The sequence below is a fragment of the Pinus tabuliformis genome, chromosome J, assembly GCF_031772625.1.
Source record: "Pinus tabuliformis cultivar Carrire ecotype Pingquan chromosome J, CPIR1, whole genome shotgun sequence".
NCBI lineage: Eukaryota > Viridiplantae > Streptophyta > Pinopsida > Pinales > Pinaceae > Pinus > Pinus tabuliformis.
Window position 1 is genome coordinate 413,258,231 of NC_142295.1, and position 24,735 is coordinate 413,282,965.

Consider the following 24,735-nt stretch of genomic DNA (forward strand, 5'->3'; position numbering starts at 1 on the left):
GCAACTACAATAACAAAAGAAGAAAAGACAATCAAAGAAATAACCGTGATAAAAGATATGAAAGAAGAAGAAGAGACTCCTCAAGCAATTGCGAAGAAGATCATCCTCCTCAAAAGAAGTGAAGGGCTCCCAGTTATTGTTGGACACAAATTGTCATTGAAGTCAATATGGAAAATATTCAAGGAGCAGACCGAGCCAAGAGGAGCCAAGAGGAGCAGACAGAGCCAAGAGGAGTAGACAGAACGGAGCCAAGAGGAGCAGACGGAGCCAAGAGGAGCAGACGAAGCCAAGAGGAGCAGACAAAGCAACCAAAGGAACTTATATATATATATATATATATATATATATATATAGCAGGCGGAATACACCATAGCATATGTAGCAAGTGGAATACACCATCGAGAGTGGTGGGCTCCAGTATTGTAGCAATAATGCTACGACTCCTGGGGCTCCCTATCTCTAATTTTATCAACCCGGTAGTTCGTACAAACTTGGAAGTGACGGTGTTGTATGCACAAGTACTAGCTCTTGTCGCAGCTGTCACTTGGTCAGCTGGCACAAGTCTGCTAGGGCTCAAGACAACTTCTATATGCTCTCAGAAGAAGCTTGCTAAATGATGGACGAAGGCTATCTCAGAGGAAATTAATCTATTTTGCAAAAAGGAACTGAAAGCCAACCAAAACATGGAAACCCTAGTAAACCCTAATCTGACTAGCTTAACCTCTAGGATGCAATGGGTGGAGTGCAAGTGTGTGGAAATGATGCCATTACTTCTAATGATGTGAAATGCATGAACTTAAAATACTTTCATTGAAAAGGACATGTTTTTGTATTTTTGCTTAAATGGTTGGAGTGATGATGATTTTGTTTCTTATTAGGATTTGGTTGTGCAGAGGTGGTGCGAAAGGAAGGAAAGCTTGGGAAAGGTCAGGGGGGCTAGGAGAGGTCCCAGGGGATCCTTAGCATCAGTCTACAGAAGTCTACAACATTTGGATGCTCGGCAACCAAGTTTGCAGGCTCCTACAGGATGTCTGCAGGGGATCCTACAGGAAACTCAGGGATTCTACAGGAAGTCTGCTAACTTCTACAGGATGCTCTACCATGGGAGTTTTAGGTGATGGTGAGGTGATGGAGTGGTATGGGTGGATAGGTAAGGTGGAGATGGAGCTTGTGATGACTCAGGGGCAGAGAAATAGGACAGAGAAAGAGTGCACGAAGTGGTTGGTGGATAGAAGGATGGGATCAACGAAAGGTCAAAAAGATGAAGCTACGTGGGCAATGAAAGAGTTGGAAGGTGAACGAGCTGAACAGAGGTCGAGAAGGTGACTTGAGGAGAGGTTAAGAAGAAGAAAAAGGAAGTAGAAGGATATGGAGCAGTGTAAATAAAACAAATTACTTATGTCTTGCACCAAAAATGAGAATTCATTAACCTATGCTACCTGTGATATAAACCTATGAACAGCAATGTAAACCAAGGAAAATTTTAAGGATGGAAAATTTTCTTGAAGTTTAAAAACATTGGCGAATCTCACTAATCCCTAATATGCAAACTATAAAATTTGTATTGATATATTTGTAAAATTATTCAAATCTATAATGATTTTATATATAGTCTCTATATAATGTTGGCGATTTTTGAGGTAAAATAATTTTATATTCTAAAATTTGGGCGAATCATATTTTATAAAAATTGGTAATTGGCGAATCTTTTTTTGGAAAAATCAAGGAAAATTAGCCCACTGGGCGAACATTAGCCCCTAAAATTTTCCATGATGTAAACCCAGAAAAGAAGCCGTGCAAGAAGTGAAAATGAAGTAGTATGGTTCAATATCAAAAGTGCATGGATGGATATTCAATGAAAATGACTATGTTGCAGCTTGCATGGAAGTAAAAGATTGCGTTCTTTTTGGTGGTTGATATGGACTGCACCCCAATCCCTAAACAGAGATGGCAGTGAAGACACTAACAACCCTTTTCTTGGAGCTCCAGTGGATTACAAACCTCCTATTCTGATCTAAACAACTGAAAGTGAATTAACCATAAACTAATCCTACGCAATTCTCATTAACCAAATCAAATCAGCAAACTGTATTCTTTGAAATGCATATCAAAACAAGGAAACACAATGCTGGAAAGAAAGGTAAATAACACTACAAGAAGAGGAGATCTATTGCTCTCAGGTTGGGCCCTAACCTGAGAGCTATAGCTCCCTTAAAAACTCAGAATTAGATCCAAATCTGCTTGCCTTTATTCATAATCAAAAGTCTAATGTCATGCCAAAACTGGCTTACAAAACAACAAAAACCGAGCTGTAACTTGTGCTCAGAGATTACAATAGCAATTCCAAAAGTCAAAAAGCTTCTAACAAAGGCTACGGCCTTCATATTTATACAAAATGAGGATCAAGCTGGCTGCCTTCATTCGTGGAGCTTGGCTGTCCAACTGAAAGTCAAACTGCTGTAAAACTGCTGATCCTGTAGAACGTGTTGGCTGCCTTTAAGCTCAGTGGGGAGAGCTGTTAGAGCTCGGAGTTAAGGTGAAAAGCACGAGGGAAGTCATTTAAAGCTGTAGACAACCTCCCTATAAACATGCAATGCCACCTTTGTTGTCTCCTTGTCTCCTTCTGCATGGTCTTTTGCTCTCTTCAATGCCAAAAACCTGAAATCATCATGTATTAGCCACATAGATATAATGCCTGCCCTTCTTCCTACAAACAACACGAATATACTAGGAAATGAATGCATAAGTGGTAAAAGATGAATGGTTGAACAAGGTAAGTAGGCCAATATGAGCCCAAATTGTACCAAAAATTGGGGCTCATCATCACCCCCCAGCTGAAATATTTGCTCATCCTTGAGCAACTTTGCTCTGGCTCCTCGTCTTTGGCCGAGAACTAGAGCCCGGAGCATGCTTTTCCTTTCCTGTTTTTGGTGTCCCTGCCTTTTCTGACCCTGGTGGTGACGAGGGTGGCACTTCTTCCCTCTTTTCCGTTTCCTTGAGCCGAGCTTCGGAAGCCGATTGGCCTATTTTTCGTGTCCAGGAAGTTATTTTTGGGCTTCCCCTCTCAGGGGTGGCCGATGTTTTAGAGGGGGTTCTTTCACTGGGTGAAGTAGGGACACCCCCTAAAATGGTTTGGCTGCTGGGTGGAGGCTGCGGCTTGCCCGTCTTTATCCTAACACTTCTTCGAGCTTTAAAGTACAGAGGGGTCTCCCTCTTCCTCTTTTCTTTTGGCTTAGGTGGCGTGCTGAGGCCAGCTAATACAGCTGCTGCCTCCCGTGCTAGAATATCCACCTTCTTCTCTTTGGGTTTCACCTTTTCAGGGCTTCCTGTAGAAGCCCCTGTTTTGGTAATTTTCGGGCTTCCTATAGAAGACCCTTTTGCCAATTTCGGGCTTCCTGTAGAAGACCCTTTCTCTGTTTTCGGGCTTCCTGTAGAAGCCTGTTTCTGCTTTCCTGTAGACACGGGTGTCACCACCTTTGCTTGCTTAGCTGCATGGGTTTTGCTTTTTGGTTTGGTTGCAGGTGCTGACGAGGTACTTGGGCTGATGTGGACCACCTCAGCTTTGTCCGTTCTGCTCTTCAACCTCTTTTCTCTTGCTGATAAGATGGGTGTGTCACCTTCTTCTTTGTCATCCTTTTCCTCGTGCTTCTTCTTTTGTTCTTTCTTCTGCACTGTGGTCGGGGTCTTCTGGCCTTTTTCTCTCTTTCCCTCGGCCACTGCTTCTTGTTCCTCACTGCTGGAGGAACCACTTTCTTCAGTGAGCATCCTTATGTCTCCATCTCTGGTTAAATTCCTGAATGATTCCCATGAGAGGGGAACCTTATATGAATGAAGTGCATCCTCCACAAGAATTTTGATCAACCCATGGTGGGCTATCTGATCTGGTATGCCCTCTTTTAGCTTCGTAGCACACTCCATCAAAGACTGTAGCAGGAAATAAGGAATGCTTAGTTTCTTTTCTACAGGAAGATCAATTCGGTGCCTTAACTCAGTGAGCAACCGAAAGTGATACCCGTAGACGATGCTATAACGGCCTTCACATGTTATATATTTCATGATTTGCAGGCTAACTTCGTTCCATGGTGGCAACAGACTCGTTCTTCGCACCCCATTTTTGTCCTCCGAGAATTCCTCCTCAGGTGGAAAGAATTCTTTCTTGGCCTGCTGGCTCAACTTCCGTTCTTCCTTATCCCACGGCAGACCCATTGGAAGTTCAGTGATTCGACTGATATATTGCGGGGTGAGCTTGAGGCTTAGGCCCCTGAAATTCACTGTGGCTAGTGTCTTGGATTTCGGCCTCAGAGCCTGCAAGAATTCTTCGACCACTTCATCGTCGTAACCCTGCAGCTTATCACAAAAGGATATCCATTGTGCTCGTGTGAAGAGCTCTACCACCCCCTGGTTTTCCCTTAATTTGGCTGAATCGGTGGGTTCCCGTCTAATAAACCCACCCAGCATGATAAAACAATTTTCTTAACCTGAGGTGGTGATTGTGGAAGAGATTTTGGTTTACTGAGACAGAGCGTAGAATGTCATGCACATAACCCACAAACTTATCCCTGAGGAACTTAACACAGTTTAATTACTCGACATCCTGTAGAATGACAGTATAGGCACAGCAGACAACAATTTCACCGTTTTTCTATGACCCGACTGTGGACGACAATTCCGCCACCTTTAATAACCAGTTGCATGAAGAGTTCAGGGTTACCTCTTTAATTGGCCACCTTTTTTCGTGAGGCACCCGCTTTCCTGTAGAAAACTGCGTTCCTGTAGGATGACAGCGTTCCTGTAGAATGACAGCGTTCCTGTAGAATGCAGTGCGCGATTTTCGGGAGAGACTGCAGTCGGTCTGCGCCTTGGGTGTGCTTCTCAATCGTTCTGATGGCCAAAGGCTCGGCGTATCATACTGCAGAAGGATCAGGATCGCCGCTCGAGTTCAAAACGGTGGTTGATAATTGCATGAATGCAATCTAGCCGATTAGATTTTGAATTCGGCGGAATTCGTGGCGCGGGGGGTGAGCTGTCCCCGCCGGACCATTGGGTGACGTCACCCCATCATTCAACTGCGCGTTCACTTGCTGCCGCACCAATTCCCGCAGATCTGCCGCCGCCTCTTGGGTTAAACTCGTTCTCTTCGACGGGATCGTTCTCACGTGCATGCTGCCCATTCTTTTTGTCATGGCCGCCACCCACACATCCAACTAGACCAATAACTGGCCGACGTGGTCGGCCTAATGGCCACACAGCCGCTCAACCAATTCACCTTTACACTTAGCAATCAATCAAAGTAACATTCATGCAGTATGATGGAAGGAAGGGTCGAGACACTTACCTGCGCGGCTGCACACGATGTTTCGGCTCTTTGGATGCTGATGAGTTGATTTACCTGCTGCTGGCGAACTTACACAGGCCCGGAGGTCCATGTTCACGAGCTGCCATCGATGGATGGGATGCTTCAGTTGCATGCACCCACGTTTCCTTGCATATGGCCTGTGCTGTGAATGGTATCCACTCTAGCAGGCTCAACTGTTACAGGACTCCCGCGGGATGTCTTGGAACAGTTCTTCCTCCTTGGGTGCATGCTGCACGACGATGGATGGCCTCACGATCATGCTCTCGGAGCTTCTGGCTGACTGTGATGAATATGGTGTGAGATCTCTAGCGCTTTTTCCATTTACAATTTGCTTTTTCTCGAGACTCATCGATTTTCTTTGCTGGTGCAGGTAACTTGGTTGCATGTCGACAAGGATGGTGGAGCAAGATAACAGCAATGTGCATGGTTGACAATAGTGGCATGCATGCGTCCAAACCGATCCTTAGCCGTTAGATCTCTTCATGAAATGAATTCTGGGCCGTTCTGGGCTTCTACAGGAAGTTTCCTGTAGAAATACAGAGCTTCCTGTAGAAAATCTGCATCTTCCTGTAGAAACTCTGCATCTTCCTGTAGAAAATCTGCGTCTTCCTGTAGAAGACGCAAGCTGTAATAAAATTGCACATACCTTGGAGAAAACGAGTATTCTTGGAGGGAGTGCTGGTGAGGTGTCATGACTGCATGATGAGGACCCTTGGATTTGAGTTGAGAGGCTTCCTCTCCTCCATAGAACACCTGCATGCAATTTTACATAATGAATCTGCTGACCTTGTTTTTTTCTTTTTCTTTTTCTTTTTCTTCTTTTTTTCTCTTTTTTTTTTGAAAGATAACAGGGGCGCCTCAATGAGGTTTTCACCCTTGCCATCTGCCCTGAGTGCCTCAGAGAGGTTTTCACTCAAGGATCTTTTCAAATCTTTATCTTCTTTTTTTTTTTTTTTTTTTTTGAAAGACAATAGGGGCGCCTCAATGAGGTTTTCACCCCTACCATCTGCCTTGGGCGCCTCAGAAAGGTTTTCACCCAAGGATCTTTATTATTTATTTATTTTTTTTAGATTCTTCAGGGTATGCCCAAAACAGGGGCAGAACCCTTCTCTATGACCAACACTGCCTTCTCCATAGTTTTGATGAACTCTTGTCTTGAGAGAGGCTTCCTGTAGATCTTCAATTGATGCCCATTGACAAGCATGGGGATGGCTTCCTCATCAATGGTCCGAATAAGAACAGATCCATTGTCATGACATTTTTCCACTGAATATGGCCCTAGCCATCTGGTTCTCAGCTTCCCCTTGAAATCTTTGTATCTAGAGTCATACAACAAAGCCCAATCTCCCGGCTGAAATTGCTTGTCATGGAGATGTTGGTCATGCCACACCTTTCTCTGAAGTTGAACCACTTCCGAGTGAAGGAGGGCCTGCATTCAGTGCTCATCCAGTCCATTCAGCTGCAATAACCTCTCTTGTTGTGCATGGTTGAGATCTAGGTCTAGCTGAGCTGCCATCCTCAAAGTGTTGTATTCAAACTCAATGGACATCAAGGCTTTCTTCCCATAGACTAGCTCATAAGGTGTGAAGCCGGTGGTGGTCTTCCAAGTGGTGTTGTAAGCCCATGTGGCTTCAACTAGGCGATCTGCCCAGTCCTTTCTGCTGCTGCTCACCACCTTAGTCGAGATCCCTTCTAATGCTCTATTGGTGACTTCCACCTGCCCATTTGCTTGAGGGTGATAGGGGGTGGAAGTCCTATGCTTGATCTTGTGATGAGCTAGTAGATCTTCAACCAGGTGGGATGTGAACTGGCTCCCTTGATCGGTGATCAGCTCTCTTGGATAGCCAAACTTATAGAAGATGTTTTCTCTTAGGAACTCGGCCACCTTTTCTTCTGTTGCTACTTTGATTGCTTTAGTCTCTGCCCACTTTGTCAAGTAGTCAGTACACACAATGATGTAAGACCGTTGCCTCGAAGGAGGGTTGATTGGGCCCACAAAGTCCATGCCCCACTTCTCAAATGGTTCAAGAGTCACTTGAGGTTGGAGAGGCATCTCATCCCTTTGGGTCGGTTTCCCCATTCTTTGGCATTGGTCACACTGACTGACATATCTTCTGACATCTTGATGAAGTGTGGGCCAATAGTAGCCTGCCTGCAGGATTTTGAAGGCAGTTCTCTTTGCTGCAAAATGTCCTCCACAAGGCCAATCATGACAAGTGAGGAGGATATCAAAGACTTCCTCCTCCCTTACACAACGCCTTAAGATCTGATCAGGGCCAAGCTTGAACAGATTGCCCCCAATCCAAGTAAATGAGGCACCTTTTCTGATGATTCTACTCTTCTCTCTTGAAGATAGGTGCGGAGGGAACTGTGCTGAAACAAGGTAGTTTGCTATATCAACAAACCATGGAGAGAGTACTGAAATAGCAAACAGATGTTCATCGGGCATCTGGTCATCCACTGTTCCATCCTCATATGCAGACAAATCCAATCTAGATAAAAAGTCAGCAACAACATTTTCTCTACCCGGTTTGTCAACAATGGTCAAATCAAACTGCTGCAATAAAAGTAACCATCTAATAATATGAGCATTCACATCTGGTTTATTCATTAAATATCTAATTGCAGCATGGTCTGTATGTACAAAGGTTTGGTAGCCAGTAATATAATGTCGGAACTTGTTCAGTGCATGGACCACAGCCAAGAATTCTTTCTCGGTTACAGTGTAATTCAGCTCGGCTTTGGACAAGTTTTTGCTAACAAAATAAATGGCATATGGAAGTTTTTGCTCAACTTTTCCTAAAGCTGCACCTATGGCTTTGTTCAAGGCATCAGTGTGGATGTGGAAAGGTAGGGCCCAGTTTGGACCTCTCAGGATTGGGGCTGACACCAACTTGTCCTTCAATTCATTTAAAGCCCTCTGACAATCGTCAGTCCATTTAAACTCCACATCTTTTTCCAACAGGCCAAACAATGGCGAGGCTAGCTTGCTGAAGTCTTTAATGAATCTCCGGTAATATCCTGCTAATCCCAAGAAACTCTAGACATCCCTTACCTTTTGAGGAGGTGGAACCTTCTTGATGAGAGCAATTTTGTTAGGATCCAACCCTTGGCAAGAAATGTTATGGCCTAGCACGGTCCCTTCAGTCATTAGGAATTCACATTTTTCAGGACTAAGGGACATGTTCATCTCAATGCATTTGGTTAGGACTTTTCCCAGATTGGACAATGCTTCCTGGAAGTTGGCCCCATAAGGAGTAAAGTCATCCATATAGATTTCCACTGCATCATGGACCAGCTCCGAGAAGATGCTCAAGACAACTCTCTGGAAGGTAGCAGGAGCATTGCATAGCCCAAAGGGAAGAACTCGGTAGGCAAAGGTACCCCAAGGACAAGTGAAGGTGGTCTTATCTTGGTCTTCCAGGCTGATTTGGATTTGGTTGTACCCGCTAAACCCATCCAGGAAAGTGAAGAACTTCTTTCCTGCCAGTCCATCCAACACTTGATCTATGAAAGGTAGAGGGAAATGGTCTTTCTTGGTAGCTTTGTTCAGTTCTCGGTAGTCCACACAGATTCTCCATTTCCCATTTTTCTTGGGAACCAACACCAGAGGGGACACCCATTCACTATCTGAGATGGGGTAGATGAATCCTGCATCCAACAATTTTTGCAATTCTTCCTTGACAATGTCCTTAAGAGCTGGATTCATTCTCCTCTGGGGTTGCCTAACCGGTTTACAATCCTCTTTGATGTATATATGATGGGTACAGACCGAAGGATGGACGCCTTTCATCTCCTTATAGCTCCAAGCAAAAGCATCTAGGTGGTTGGCCAACAGACTACACAGCTCCTTTTCCTGGGAAGGAGATAGGGAGGAGCTGATCTTCAATGCTCTCTCAGGGTCGAACTCCACATTCTTGACTTTGGGAGTAACAGGGTTGGTTGTACAAAGATCCACTAAGGTGCTAGCTTGGGCATCCTCCACCAATTTCTCTAAGGGTAGTGTACTGGAAGGTGGATTCTGGATCAAGGTCTCGATCAAGTCATCCTCGGTTGGGGGGTCTCTTCTAGTGGTATCTAAGGTGAACAGAGGTGTTGAGTACACCTCGTCTTCCTCTCCTTCCTCCAACCAGAGTGGTAAGTCATGCTCTAAGGAGGGTTGGGCAGGAGGGTATAGGACTAGCTGCTTGGACATGGGACCATTTTTGATGGTCATGTTTCCTGCATGACAACTTATGTAAGCATCTGCAGTAGCTAACCAAGGCCTTCCCAAAATGAGAGGATATCCAGTAAGCTTTTCCTTTGGTTGCAGAACCAGGAAGTCTGCAGGGTATTCCCAAGAGTCAATAGAGACCAAGACATCCTCCACAATCCCTTCGGGAGTCATGGTGGAGCGATCTGCTAGTTGCAGTACTGTCGAGGTCTTCCTCAGGGAACCCTGAAGATTAAGTTTGAGCATGGTATCCCTGGTCATCACATTAATGGCAGCCCCCATATCGATCAAGGTGTGAGGTATGATGGTGCCATTGATGTGGACATCTACTACAGGACTTCCAGGATCTAGGTACTTTGGGCAGATGACTTGTCCTAGCATAAGGTCAGACAGTTGTCCTATGACATTAATGGTTGAAGCATCTTTCTTCCGCCTGCCTGGGTGTTTGAAGCACTTTTCCTTAACCAGTTTGTTGTATATTGGCACATCCTTGATGGCTTGGAGAAGTGGTATTTTCACACACAATTGCTTGAGCTCACCCAGAAGCTCATCCTCCTCTGGGTTGGGTTGTGTGGTGACTGTTAGTCTCTCAGGAAAGGGTGGAATAGCTTTTGGTTCACTTTCCTGTTTGTCTTCCTCATCCTCTGGGGGAGGAGGTTGGCGATCTGGTAGAGTCTTTCCAGATCGAAGATTGATCTCCTGGATCTCCACAGCATAGGTAGGGCATGAGGTTTCCCCAGTGTATACCTGCTGAGCCTGTCTATTGTTGGGGTTTGGGTTCGGTTGAGCAGGCATTTGAGGTTGCCTTGGAGGAGCAGGAGGTAAAGGCTGAGATTGAACTGGTGGTGGAGGCAAGATGGCAGGAGGAGTGTTGTATTGGGGCCTCCACCCCGACTGAGGTGCATTCCATTGAGGCTGTGGCTGGGCATGTGAATGATATGAATGAGAAGTAGGTTGAGTAGGGTACTGAGGTGGATAAGACCATGGAGGAGGCATGGAACAGGAAGGATGAGCAGGGGGACCCCAGGAAGGCATAGGAGTCGATTGGTTGGGGCTGTAATAAGCTTGAGGTGCCCCTTGCATTCCCTGCTGATAAGGTCTAGATCCTTGTGGCCTCCTTTGGTTGAGATAATAGAGAGGTTCAGTGGGAGATTCTGTCCCTTGGTACATGGCTTTAAACCCTGGTAAGGTTGGACACTGATTTGTGGGATGGTCCTCCTCACACACGAAACACACTTCAACCGAATGCAATGGGCATTCGTTCTTAGGGTGTCTCCTTGTGCACCTAGGGCAGAAGAAAGCCAAGGCTCTCTCAGCTTCCTCTTTCTTTTGCTGGATCTTGAATCTGTCCAGCTACATGGCAATGGTCTGTCTCACCTCACTCTTGAGATCTTCTAATTGATTTGCAAGCTCATGTTTGGAGAAAGGGACACTAGTTGAGAGGAGGTTTCCTCTACCTCGTTTCCGAGCTGCACTGGAGTGGTTTCTAAACACAGTTTTGATGTCCTCATAAGGCAGTTGGTAAATGTCCCCCCCAGCTAACATGTGAAGGGTATCTAAGAGGTCTTCAGGGACTCCTCGGAGCAGGACCAACTTGAGGGATTCAGGGTCAAGTGTGCACATGGCCCGCTTATAGCTAAGTTGGAACCTCTCCTCATAATCCTCTAGGGACTCATCATTTCCCATGGTCATCCGAAAGATTTCTCCCTTGGTTTCCTTGGACCTACAGTAATCCCTGTACTTGGTATTGAAAGCTTGCTGCATCTGAGCCCAGGTGGTGATACTATTCCCAGGTAAACCCATGAACCAGCGCAATGCTGCATCCTTAAGAGTTGAAGGGAAGAGTTTCAGCTTTTGCTCATCTTCAGTATAGTCATAGGTTCTACAAAGGACAGCAAACTCAAACAGGAAGGTATCAGGATCTTCAGTAGTCAGTCCATGGAAGTGAGGTAAGGCGGAGGGGCTAATGTTCTTCATTTTCATCTCTCCATTGGTCTCTCGGATGGGGAAGGCACCTTCTATTCTCTCATCTTCTCTTCTATTGTCAGCCATAGCTTCAGATGGAGTGGTCTCTAACTCTTCTTCTTCTATAGGATCTTTGTCTATCTCAGGATGTTCACCTATAGGTTCTTCTGGGTCACTATCACCAAAGAAGAGAGAAGGGTGACTCAGTGATGTGGTGGGGGTGTTTGGTAGGAATTTGCCTGATTTATCTCGGTTCCTACGAGGCATGAAAGGGAAAAGGCTTTCTTTTTCTTTTGATTGCTTTTGCTTTTTTCTTTGGTACCTGCAAAACTGAAACAGATTGATCTACAACTAACTATAAAAGATGCAGAATTAAACTGAAAGCAGGAAATAACTAATCTACTTTGCTCAAATGAAATTGCAGAAAGGAAATGCTAGTCTATGAAAGCAGGAAATGCTAATCTATGAAAGCAGGAAATGCTAATCTATGAAAGCAGGAAATACTAATCTATGAAAGCAGGAAATGTTAATCTATGAAAGCAGGAAATGTCTATGCTACTTTTGCAGAATGGAAATGAAATAAACTACTGAGCAGAAGGTAAGAGTAAGAAAATAGAAGAAAAGCAACAATTACTAATACTCTGGCGCTTCCCCGGCAACGGCGCCAAAAAGATGGTGGGCTCCAGTATTGTAGCAATAATGCTACAACTCCTGGGGCTCCCTATCTCTAATTTTATCAACCCGGTAGTTCGTACAAACTTGGAAGCGACGGTGCTGTATGCACAAGTACTAGCTCTTGTCGCAGTTGTCACTTGGTCAGCTGGCACAAGTCCGCTAGGGCTCAAGGCAACTTCTATATGCTCTCAGAAGAAGCTTGCTAAATGATGGACGAAGGCTATCTCAGAGGAAATTAATCTATTTTGCAAAAAGGAACTGAAAGCCAACCAAAACATGGAAACCCTAGTAAACCCTAATCTGACTAGCTTAACCTCTAGGATGTAATGGGTGGAGTGCAAGTGTCTGGAAATGATGCCATTACTTCTAATGATGTGAAATGCATGAACTTAAACTACTTTCATTGAAAAGAACATGTTTTTGTATTTTTGCTTAAATGGTTGGAGTGATGATGATTTTGTTTCTTATTAGGGTTTGGTTGTGCAGAGGTGGTGCGAAAGGAAGGAAAGCTTGGGAAAGGTCAGGGGGCTAGGAGAGGTCCCAGGGGATCCTTAGCATCAGTCTACAGAAGTCTACAACGTTTGGATGCTCGGCAACCAAGTTTGCAGGCTCCTACAGGATGTCTGCAGGGGATCCTACAGGAAACTCAGGGATTCTACAGGAAGTCTGCTAACTTCTACAGGATGATCTACCATGGGAGTTTTAGGTGATGGTGAGGTGATGGAGTGGTATGGGTGGATAGGTAAGGTGGAGATGGAGCTTGTGATGACTCAGGGGCAGAGGAATAGGACAGAGAAAGAGTGCACGAAGTGGTTGGTGGATAGAAGGATGGGATCAACGAAAGGTCAAAAAGATGAAGCTACGTGGGCAATGAAAGAGTTGGAAGGTGAACGAGCTGAACAGAGGTCGAGAAGGTGACTTGAGGAGAGGTTAAGAAGAAGAAAAAGGAAGTAGAAGGATATGGAGCAGTGTAAATAAAACAAATTACTTATGTCTTGCACAAAAAACGAGAATTCATTAACCTATGCTACCTGTGCTATTAAACCTATGAACAACAATGTAAACCCAGAAAAGAAGCCATGCATGGAGTGAAAATGAAGCAGTATGGTTCAATATCAAAAGTGCATGGATGGATCTTCAATGAAAATGACTATGTTGCAGCTTGCATGGAAGTAAAAGACTGCGTTCTTTTTGGTGGTTGATATGGACTGCACCCCAATCCCTAAACAGAGATGGCAGTGAAGACACTAACAACCCTTTTCTTGGAGCTCCAGTGGATTACAAACCTCCTATTCTGATCTAAACAACTAAAAGTGAATTAACCATAAACTAACCCTACGCAATTCTCATTAACCAAATCAAATCAACAAACTGTATTCTTTGAAATGCATATCAAAACAAGGAAACACAATGCTGGAAAGAAAGGTAAATAACACTACAAGAAGAGGAGATCTATTGCTCTCAGGTTGGGCCCTAACCTGAGAGCTATAGCTCCCTTAAAAACTCAGAATTAGGTCCAAATCTGCTTGCCTTTATTCATAATCAAAAGTCTAATGTCATGCCAAAACTGGCTTACAAAACAACAAAAATCGAGCTGTAACTCGTGCTCAGAGATTACAATAGCAATTCCAGAAGTCAAAAAGCTTCTAACAAAGGCTACGGCCTTCATATTTATACAAAATGGGGATCAAGTTGGCTGCCTTCATTCGTGGAGCTTGGCTGTCCAACTGAAAGTCAATTTGCTGTAAAACTGCTGATCCTGTAGAACGTGTTGGCTGCCTTTAAGCTCGGTGGGGAGAGCTGTTAGAGCTCGGAGTTAAGGTGAAAAGCACAAGGGAAGTCATTTAAAGCTGTAGACAACCTCCCTATAAACATGCAATGCCACCTTTGTTGTCTCCTTGTCTCCTTCTGCGTGGTCTTTTGCTCTCTTCAATGCCAAAAACCTGAAATCATCATGTATTAGCCACATAGATATAATGCCTGCCCTTCTTCCTACAAACAACACGAATATACTAGGAAATGAATGCATAAGTGGTAAAAGATGAATGGTTGAACAAGGTAAGTAGGCCAATATGAGCCCAAATTGTACCAAAAATTGGGGCTCATCAGGGAGCACATATCATACATATGCCACAACCTTATGTATCGGCGACAAAATCATATATAGGCATGCTTTTACACTATCGGAAGTGGCATTAACACTAACGGTGGGCAAACTATGTATTCCCGACAATACACTATTGGAGGCAGAAACCAGACTTGAATTCTTATGAATGGGAGTATTAAGTTGTATCAGGTCTGGCACATGATTATCACATCAGGAATTTGGAGTGGAGGTAATATAGTGTTAAGCGACCCTGTACGACCTGTGATCGCCTATAGCGATATTGCATCGGACCTTTGCCAAGGGAAACCCCCAATTGTGATAAGGCTGTGGACCCGATAGGCATATAAACCATGGTTTAATACCGTATCGCATCCGGTCCATCGGAGTAGTGGAGTATCGGCCATCAGTCATCGGCAATGTTTTAGGCTCTACTTATAGGAGAACCTCTAGAAGCACTGATTGCGATAATGAATGCGGACCCGATGGTCCTATTATATAGCACCCTATTGTTATATCGCGTCCATAAGAGGATTGGCCCATCGGCCATCGACGACATCATGGGGTTGATGTATAAAGCACCCTTGGAAGCCTTGAGTGCCAATTGTGACATACGCTGCGGATCCGATACAGGAATAGTTGCGGGTGAATTAATATTGAAGTTCGCCCCTTAGTCTTTTGACTGTTTTTATCATATTCCCTGTGTATTTGATATTTGTCGTGCACTGGGTTTTTGAGGCAAAAGTACATTGAGGAATGGCCCCGATAGTTCAGGAGGCCTGAACTATAGTTTTAGAAGGCTGAACTTCAGGTAAATGGGGTGATTCAAGGCGATATTGATTGCGATTGGACGTGGCAATCAATTAAATGAAGGAGAACTCTGTGCATGCCCAGAATCATTGTTAAAGGAGCATTGTTGTAGCCATAACTAGTAAGATGTGTTCTCCATGGAGTTTTGGACCTCTCAAATGAATCTACGTGTCCTCAGAAAGTTAGTGGACTTGCACAGCACAGAGGAATCTGCAGCGACTGAGGAGGAAGCCTAAGAGGTGGTGTAAGCAGAAACGAATGGACAAAGGCATGGGAATGTATAAAACAGTAAAAACAGAGAACTGTTGGTGCTGTTGTTGTGGTGAAGAACCAGAGTGTGAGGTAGTAGAGGCAATAGAGGCAGAAGAGGCAGTAGAAATAGCGGAGGCTGTAGAGGCAGCAGAAGCAGTAGAGACAGGAGAGTAGGAGTGATAGAACCTCAGCTGAATAGAGTGCAGCAGCATACCTATTTATACCAAGGTTGGGTTGGAGCCCAAGAGGTTGGAGCCTCAGAACTGAACAGCACTGAAGTCATTGGGGTAGGTGCTCCTTAGTGAAGAACCACTACAAAATAGAGTTGGTGCTCTGGAGGTTGGAGCCTCACTAAAGTCCAAGTTGGAGCTTGGCAACTATTCACAATCAAATATATACTTATATTGTATTTATTCATTGCATTGTCTTGAGTTTTTTAATAAAAGCATTAATTTGAGCTGTTGATTTCTGTATTTTGTGTATACATATACATATCTATATATGCTTTTGGCAATCACTATAACAATTAAAAATAAAAGTAAGAAACACTGATTCACCCCCCCCCCCTCAATATTTCCAACAATTGGTATCAAAGCAGGCTTCTTCATACTAGCCTAATAGCTTGAAGAAGGATCCGTAGCCATGATGAGAAATCATGAAGCATCAGGAAGACCTCCTTTGTTCGATGGCACTAATTTTTTCTTCTGGAAGAAAACAATGACCTACTACTTAATGTCCCTTGGACGTGAAGTCAAAATGAATACAAAACGACTTCCACTCTTCCAATAGACCCAGACGAGAGGAAAGCCTACATCGAAAATGTAAAGGCCATGAACTCCATCACTAGTGGAATCATTGATTCCGAGTTTACAAAAATCATGCACTGTACCTCTGCCAAAGAAATGTGGGAGAAGCTGGTTGGCTTGTATGATGGAGACTCAAAAGTAAAAACGACAAAGCTCAAACTCACAAAAGACAATTTGAAAGTTTGAGGATGGAAGATGAAGAAGATATTGCAGCATACCTCCTCCGAGTAGCTGAAGTGGTAAATTCCCTGAAAGAATTGGACGAACAAATTGAAGAAAGTACCATTGTTCGAAAGGTATTAAGGTCTCTTCCAGACAGATTTGACTCCAAAATAAGCGCTATAGAAGAAGCAAAGGATTTAGATACCCTCAAAATGGATGAACTCCATGGAATTCTCATTGCCTATGAAATGAGGAAAGGTGGCCCAAGCTCCAAAGATGTAGCATTCAAGGCCTCAAAGTCAAAGAAGGGGAAAGAAAGGAATGACTGTAGTGATGAGTCAGATGTGGAATCTGAATTGGCTCAATTTGTACAAAAGCTGAAGAGAGGATCTAAGCTTAAAGGCAAGTATCCTCTTATCTGTTTTAAATGTGGTAAACTAGGTCATTATGCAGCAAGTTTTCCTCATAACATGACAGTGATGATGAAGGAAATTCTAAAAGAATGGCACACAAAAAGAAAGGGTTCAATAAGAAAAACTTCTTCTCCAAGCAAAATGAGCTTGATGAGGATGAGTTTATGGTCATCAAAAAGAAATCAGATGAGGAAAGTGATCATGATGAAAGCCAAGAAACATTATTCATGGCACTCACAGATGATGATGACTCAGGGCTGGAAGGAAATGTAGATGAACTGTTAATAAGCACCATTGAAGAAAATGAGAAACTACAGAACAAGATCATTTCTCTCAAAGTGGAAAACTAGGAAATAAGAAGGAGAGAAGATCTCTTGGAAGCAAATCTTAAAGAAAAAGAAGAGACTTGTGAAGAACGTGAGGCCGAAATAATGTCTCTAAGAAAGGAGTTGGAGCAAATTAAAAGGGGTTGTAAAATCTCTCAAATACTTGAGACTATTCTGAAAAATAAAAAACCTCAACATGACAAGTCTGGAATAGGTTTCAAAGGAGAATCCTCAAGCACTAAGAATAGTGCGAAAAGCTATGCCGCTGCACTTTCCTGCAATCCAAAAGATGAAAAAGTTATGTTATCAAAAGTGCATCCCAGATCCCAAGAATGAAGTGAGAATTACTCCAAAGAAGAATGTGGAGTCGAATCATGGACACTACAACAAATACAAACTTCTACTCCACCAAGGGCCCATCGCAAATCCAAAGAACGAGGGAGGAGTAATTCCCAGGAAGGAAATCGACTCAAACCGTGGTTGCTTCAACAAGTACAAAACCATCTTTCTTGGACACTACTTTCCCTGTAAAAACTTCGGTCATCAAGCCAAACATTGTATGGCTCGTAGAAGTGAAAGGACAAAGCTAAAGGACCGAATAATCAACTCATATACCCCCAAAAGGCAGGGACAAATCAAAACCTTCGATTCATTTGATCCCTTGACCAAATTTGATCTGATTTGCTCTTTCTGCTACAATAATGGACACTATGAACAAGACTGCCCACTCAAAGGAAGAAATACGAGTAGCAAGAACTCCAGCATGGATAAATTCGGCCTGGCTCTATATGCTCAAAATAATGGAAACCATTGGTTTGTGGATAGTGGGTGCTCCAAACACATGATATGAGACAAAAGGAAATTTGTCTCACTGAGAAAAAAGGAAGGGAATGTGTCTTTTGGAAGCAGATCTGGAAAAATTTCAAAGAAAAGGAACATTTACTCTGATCAATGGAAAAGGAAAAGATCAAGATGCTCTGCTAGTTGACAGACTCAAACACAACCTCCTGAGTGTCAGCCAAATCTGTGATCAAGGACATAAGGTTGTTTTCAGCACCAAAGACTGTGAAATAAGGAACTCTGCCTCAGGGAAACTTGTGGCAAAAGGGGTGAGAACATTAGACAACATTTACTTTCTGAACAAGATTCAAGAAAATAAATGCTACTTGAGTCAGACAGATGAGAGTTAGCTATGATACAAGCGACTTGGACATACAAGCTTCGAAAATCTAATCAATATCAGCAAGATCAAAGCTGTATGAGACATCCCAAGGCTGTTCAAACCAAATCAAGGAGTATGTGGTCCTTGTCAACATGGAAAGTAGACCAGAACTAGCCACAAGACAAAGGAACATTGTACATCGAAGCCCTTGGAGATCATCCATGCTGATTTGTGTGGGCCAACTTGAAATCAAGAACTCCAAGGAGAAAGGTAATTTGTGTTATTTGTTGATGATTATACTAGAATGATGTGGATATATTTCATAAAGTATAAATCTGAAACTTTTGAGTGTTTTAAGAATCTGAAATCCCTTGTAGAAAATGAAAAAGATTCAAAAATTAAGTGCCTTAGAACAGACAAAGGAGGAGAATTCACATCAAATGAGTTCAGTGAGTTCTGTAATATTCACAGAATTAAAAGGGAATTCTCAGCTGCCAGAACACCTCAACAAAATGGGGTAGTTGAAAGAAGAAACCGAACAGTCCAAGAAATGGCAAGAACTATGCTATTAGCAGTAGACTTACAGCCTAGATTCTAGAGAAAAGTAGTAGGGACAACTGTCTATACACTGAATCGAACTCAATTAAGACCAAATTGTGAAGAAACTCCTTATGAGCTATGGAAAGGAAGACCTGCTTCAGTGAAGTACTTCAAGATCTTTGTAAGCAAGTGCTTCATAAAAATAAATGATGGCTCACCTGGAAAGTTTGATTCTCGGGTTGATGAAGGGATATTTCTTGGATACTCTACACAGAGCAAGGCTTACAAGTGATACAATTATCGACTAAAGAAAATAGTGGAAAGCATTAATGTAAAGGTTGATGAAGATCTTCTAGAAAAGGAAATTGAAGAACATGAAGATGACTCTCTCATTGAAGAAGAAGAACCTAAAGAAGAAGAAGAAATAGATGAGGAAGAAGAAAAATAAGAAGAGGAAAGAGAACCACCTAATACCCCTTCAAAGATGAAGTATGTCCAAAGACATCATCTAGAAGAGCAGATCATTGGCGATAAAGATGAAGGTATGCAGACCCGTAGAAGGATAACAATCACACCCGAGAGAAAATTCATTGCCCTCCTATCTATGATAGAACCAGAAACATTTGCAGAAGCAAGTAAGGATCCTCATTGGGTAAAAGCCATGGAAGAAGAAATGTCCCAAATTGAGAAGAACAAGACATTGGAGTTGGTACCTCATCCAAAGGACAAAAACATAATAGGAACCAAATGGGTGTTCAAAAATAAAATGAATGAGGAAGGATAGGTTATCAAAAACAAGGCAAGACTTATCTGCAAAGGCTATTCACAAATTGAAGGAATTGACTTTGAAGAGACATTTTCTCCAGTGGCCCGTATGGACGCTATGAGGATGTTCTTGGTATTTTCTTGCTCAAAAGGATTCAAAATCTATCAAATGGACGTGAAATCAACAATTCTAAATGTGGAACTCAAGGAGGAAGTCTACATGGAGCAGCCAGAAGGTTTTGATCTAACAGCAGGAAAGGACTTAGTCTGCAAGTTGAAAAAGGTTTTATATGGGTTGAAACAAGCTCCTAGAGCTTGGTATGCAAGATTGGATCACTACCTACAACAACAAGGCTTCAAAAAGGGAGTGGCTGGAAGAAATCTATACATAAAGACAGATCAAGGTAAGTTACTAGTTGCTCTTGTTTATGTCGATGATCTAATTTTTTCTAGTAATAATGATGAAATGAGCCATGAATTTTCTCAAAACGTGTCAAAGGAGTTTGAGATGTCAATGATAGGAGAGCTATCTCACTTCCTTGGACTTCAAATATCTCAAACTAGAGTAGGATTGTGTATATCTCAAACCAAATATCTAAAAGACATGCTCCAAAAATATGGAATGGAGGACTGTGCACCCATGAGCAAACCTATGACCAAAAACTGGAAACTAAGCAAAGATGATGACTCCCCTATAGTAGATGCAACTCATTACAGGTCAATGACTAGAGTCCTTCTATACTTAACAGCTACATGACCAGACATAATGCAAGCAGTAGGAATGGTGGGAAGATTTCAATCTGCTCCCAAACAATCCCATTTATTAGCTATAAAAAGAATTCTCAAATATCTAAAGGGAACTTTTGATTTTGGTCTTTGGTACCCAAAGAACTCAACACTGACTGTAACGGCATACACTGACGCTGATTGGGCTGGAAGTATAGATGATCGGAAAAGTTCCAGTGGAAATGCATTCTTCCTAGGAGACTGTTTGGTATCTTGGCTCAGCGAAAAACAATCATCCATATCATTATCCACTGCCGAAGCCGAATATATTGCTGCAGTAGACTGTTGTAGTCAAATACTATGGATGAAGGAAGCTCTAAAAGATGTCGAAATATGTACAGATCAACCGATTACCATCTATTATGACAACACAAGTGCTATCAGTCTCAGCAAAAATCTTGTGATGCACTCAAGAACCAAACACATACCAATCAAGTATCATTTCCTCCGTGGGAAATTAGTTAAACAAAACGTCATCCTGAAATATATGAGTACTAAGGAGCAGATAGCTGATATTTTCACAAAACCTCTTCCTCAAGAAGCATTCGAACATCTGCGTCAAAAGATGGGAGTTATTTCTTTATCATCACTCAAGTTCATTCATAAAGATGTAGCAGGACAGGGGGAGCAGTTTGATAGGGGGAGTATGTATGCATTCCTTTGCCATTGATGTCAAAGGGGGAGAGAGTAGAAGAATATTGCCATCAATAACAAAGGGGGAGATTGTTGGAGAAATATTGTCATTGATGTCAATATGGAAACATTCGCGGAGCAGACCGAGCTAAGAGGAGCCAAGAGGAGCAGATGGAGCCAAGAGGAGCAGACGGAACGGAGCTAAGAGGAGCAGACGGAGCCAAGAGGAGCCAAGAGGAGCAGACGGAGCCAAGAGGAGCAGACGAAGCCAAGAGGAGCAGACAAAGCAACCAAAGGAAATTATATATATATAGCAGGCAAAATACACCATAGCATATGTAGCAAGCGAAATACACCATTGGGAGCACATATCATACATATGCCACAACCTTATGTATCAGCGAAAAAATCATATATATGCATGCTTTTTCACTATCGGGAGCGACCTTAACACTATCGGTGGGCAAACTATGCATTCCCGACAATACACTATCGGAGGCAGAAACTGGACTTGAATTCTTATGAATCGGAGTATTGAGTTGTATCGGGTCCAACACACGATTATCGCATCGGGAATTCAGAGCAGAGGTAATACAGTGTTAAGCGACCCTGTGCGACTTGCGATCACTGATAGCGATATCACATCGAACCTAACCTTGTGCGACTTGTGATTTCCGATAGCGATATCGCATCGGACCTTCGCCAAGGGCAACCCCCGATTGTGATAAGGTTGTGGACCCGCTGAGCATATAAACCATGGTTTAATACCGTATCACATCCGGTCCATCAGAGCAGTGGAGTATCGACCATCGATCATTGGCAATGTTTTAGGCTCGACTTATAGGAGAACCTCTAGAAGCGCCGACTACGATAATGAATGTGGACCCAATGGTCCTATTATATAGCACCCTATTGCTATACTGTGTCCATAGGAGGATTAGCCCATCGGCCATCGGCGATATCATGGGGTTGATGTATAAAGGACCCTTGGAAGCCTTGAGTGCCGATTGCGACATACACTACGGATCTGATACAGGAATAGTTGCGGGTGAATTAATATTGAAGTCCACCCCTTAGTCTTTTGAATATTTTTACATATTCCATGTGTATTTGATATTTGCTGTGCGCTGGGTTTTTGAGGCAAAAATACATTAAGGAATGGTCCCGATAGTTCAGGAGGCTTGAACTATAGTTTTAGAAGTCTGAACGTCAAGTAAATGGGGTGATTCAAGGCGATATTGATTGCGATTGGACGTGGCAATCCATTAAATGAAGTAGAACTCTGTGCATGCCTAGAATAATTGTTAAAGGAGCGTTGTTACAGTTGTAACCAGTAAGATGTGTTCTCTGTGGAGTTTTGGACCTCTCAAATGAATCTACGTGTCCTCAGAAAGTCAGTGAACTTGCACAGTGCAGAGGAAGCCGCAGCGACTGAGGAGGAAGCCTAAGAGGTGGTGTAAGCGGAAACGAATGGACAAAGGCATGGGAATGTATAAAACAGTAAAAACAGAGAACTGTTGGTGCTGTTGTTGTGGTGAAGAACCAGAGTGTGAGGTAGTAGAAGCAGTAGAGGCAGAAGAGGCAGCAGAAGCAGCGGAGGTTGTAGAGGCAGCAGAAGCAGCAGAGGCAGGAGAGTAGGAGTGAGAGAACCTCAGCTGAATAGAGTGCAACAGCATACCAGTTTATACCAAGGTTGGGTTGGAGCCCAAGAGGTTGGAGCCTTAGAACTGAACAGGACTAAAGTCATTGGGGGTAGCTGCTCCTAAGTGCAGAACCACTACAAAACAAAGTTGGTGCTCTGTAGGTTGGAGCCTCACTGAAGTCCAATTTAGAGCTTGGAAACTATTCACAATCAGATATATACTTATATTGTATTTATTTCATTGCACTGTCTTGAGTTTTTTAATAAAAGCATTAATTCCAGTTGTTGATTTCTGTATTCTGTGTATACATATACATATCTATATATGCTTTTGGAAATCACTAGAACAATTAAAAATAAAAGTAAGAAACACTGATTCACTCCCCCCCAGTATTTCCAACAGTTATGAAAGTAACGCTGTAAATAAATCTGAATACATTCTTATTTCTGATCTTACTATTTCTTCTCCACCGGATTCATGGGATAGTTGGTTAGTTGATAGTGGGGCCACTCATCATTTCTCTGGTTACAAGGAAGTCCTCTCTAATCTGGTAGAGAGGGAGACTAAGCTAAAGATCATTCTTGGAAACAACTTCACTCATCTCGTGAAAAGATTTTGGTTCGTCAAATTTTAGCTGAATTCTGGGAAATTAGTTATGATGCATGATGTTATGTATGTACCAAGATTAATGAAGAATCTGGTATCTATATCTGCATTGGAAGATAAAGGGATGAGGGTTGCCTTCATCAAAGGGAAAGTTTTGACTTGGCCTATTGATTCTGTAATGTCCCAAATGGAACAATTTGGGGTTTTCCTTAAATTCTAACTAAAAAATACTTAAATTTTGGAAGAAGTTCTTCAAAAATTAATCCATAAAATTCATTCGTCAAATTCCACAAATTTTCACCAGGAAATTAATAGCAAAACCACGAAGCATAAACTGCAACTTGAAATGGACAAGAAATATATATAGAATCCTCAGCCTTATTTTGTTAAAAATAAAGAGTACATAGAAAGCTCGAAATGGCTAAGAGAATAGCCATTAAAGAAAATTGCTCCAATACTGCACTGGGCTTCCAAAAACTGAACTGACCAATCAATATGCTGCAACTTGTGAATTCTGGTTGAATCCACCAAGGAGATGAGGTGGGTTTTCATCCACACTCACCAAGATCACCCAAGGGTTTTCGTCTTGGGGCTGCTGTTGAAGTAGAGAACCGAGTTCTCAAACCTCTCCACAAAAAGAAATCACCAATCCAAGATGTCTCCAAATGACCTCTGCGTCCCCTTTTATAGATCTAATCGATAGATCTCCAAGCCTCTAGAAGCATCTTATTTTATTATTTTATTATTATTCTAGAAGCTCTTCCATTGAATTTATCTTAAGTGACCTTTTAATTTTATTTTATTTCACTTAAGTCACTTTTGGCCCATTTTCTCCAATTAATTATTTTTCCTTAATTAAATGACTAATTAAAGTAATTTTTAACTAAGGAAAATGGTAAATAGCCCACCATACTCTCTTCGGGCATTGGAATTCACTGCTTCGCATCCCATCCAGTAGATCTTCTCGTTTCGGTTCCAATGAGCTATTATGCTGAGGTGTTCCATCAATTAATCTCTCTGGAATTCCACCTCAAGCATAATTAATTAAGTTAGGCCCCATAACAATTCTAATTTTTGAAAGTTGTCAGAATGCGACGGAATGAAAGGAAAATTGTGCCGATGATGAAATATGCCAAGTGAATGCCATCAAATCCCATAAAAACTCCTCAAAACTCCATCGGAACCCCTGATGACATAAACCTACTCCATTGACCTGGCCATCCCCTGCCCTGGAAATCCACCCTCGTTGTACTATGGAGGAAAATAAAAATGGGGACGTTGCAGATTTACCTATGAGAGATGCATTCACATTAGGATCAAGATTTGAAGGACTCTATAGAGTCATTGGAAGACCTCTTCTAGCATTAATTCATAATACCAATCATCTGAGCGAGTTATGGCACTGCAGGCTAGTTCATCTACACTATGATGCACTTCCAAAGTTGAAGAAATTGGTCTTAGGTATTCCCAATGTTCAAGCTCATCATGATGGAGTTTTTCTAGGTTGTGCAAGTGGAA